This window comes from Carlito syrichta, unplaced genomic scaffold (genome assembly GCF_000164805.1).
Source record: "Carlito syrichta isolate Samal-C Ts95f unplaced genomic scaffold, Tarsius_syrichta-2.0.1 Scaffold169561, whole genome shotgun sequence".
Classification (NCBI taxonomy): Eukaryota; Metazoa; Chordata; class Mammalia; order Primates; family Tarsiidae; genus Carlito; species Carlito syrichta.
The window spans coordinates 5,134-6,587 of record NW_007113657.1 but is presented as its reverse complement, the minus strand read 5'-3'; positions in this window follow the sequence as shown (position 1 = coordinate 6,587).

The following is a 1,454-nucleotide window of genomic DNA, read 5'->3' as shown; positions in this document are numbered from 1 at the left end:
GGCCCTGCCTTAATTGCACTTTTGTCGCTGGTCTGTCTGCTTTGTCTGCCTTTGGCATCCCAGCTACCTTGTCCTTGGGGCTGGTGTGGAGCCGGCCTGGCTCTGGAGCCCAGAAACCCTTGTTTATTGGGCCCTGCCCAGTGCCAAGGCACCTACTTATCTGCCTGCGGCCAAGGCGGAGACCGGCTGGAGACACCGTGGGGACCCCAGAAGGCGCCCTGGCCCAGGCCTCGGCCTTCAAGTCCTCCTCACCGGGCCTCCCCCTCCCAGTCCATAAACCACTTCGTGCTTGGCTCTCACCCAGCCCAAGGAAAGAGGGTCGGCCAGGGCGGCAACTTCTCCCTACGGGCCTCACCCTCCTAGCAGCCGGCGGCACCAGGCAGGGCCACCCTGCCCCACAGCCTTGTCACTTGGTGCCTGCCGACATCTTGGCCCCCGGACGCTCTGCCAGCACGTCCACAGGCACTGAGGGAGGAGGGCCCCTGGAACACATGACCAGGCACCAGCTTCAGCACAGTATGACGTTTTAATGCGAGGAAGAAGTAAGTCTGCAGTCACTGTTCCTCCCACCGTGGGCAGGAGTGGCCCACCTCCAACAGTGACCGCGCGGAGAGGACGCGCCCGCACCTGGCCTCACCGGATACTGTGCAGCGCACGGGCCGCGCAGCTGAAGATGACCCAGCGCCGGGGGTGATGCCCTGAAGCCCACCTGCCAGCGTGCCCGGGGGGGAAGCCCTGGGATGCAGCACGCGGGCCGCTCCACCTGCCTCAGTGCTGTGACCCCCAGCGGGCGGCCGCTGGCCTGCGAGGGTCCCAAGGCCGTGCTTGATGTCAGCCAGAGGCCAAGGCCGAGTGGGGAGGCCTGAACGGCCCAGGCTGCTCACCGGCTCTTGCCTGGTTTCACGGCTCAGCCTGGGGGGTGGAGGCGTGCTAAGGACTTCAAGTCACCCCGCCCTCCTCTGCGCAACAAGAGAGGAAGGAGGGCAGGAAACGAGGGGGATAAAAAGGGAAGGGGCTGGGTTTCCCCCGGTCCCTGCTGTCTGGACCCCAGGCCCGGCCGGAGTCTCGGGATTCCCCTTGCCAGCACCAAACTGTCAGGACACCCAACGCTCACCTGGGGCCAGGGGAGGGGGCGTCAGGAAGCTCAGCCGAGAAGCACAACTTGGGGCTCAGGGCGGAGTCCTGAGCGCCCACACCTGACGGCTCCTGGGTGGAGCTGTCTTGGTTTGGGGGAGGGGGAGACAAAATCACAGCTTCTGAACAGCGGTCGGAAGTTACTGGAAAAGCTGGTCAAGTATGAAAAGTGTTGCTTTACAGAACAGAAACTAGCTTCTATCTTTTTCTGGAAGATGCTGTCTCCCTCTTCCCCCTAAGACCTCGGTGCCCCCTGAGCTGGGGTGGAGCGTCCGGGCTGACGGGTGCAGGGGGGGAAGGGCAGGGCCTGGAACACAGGG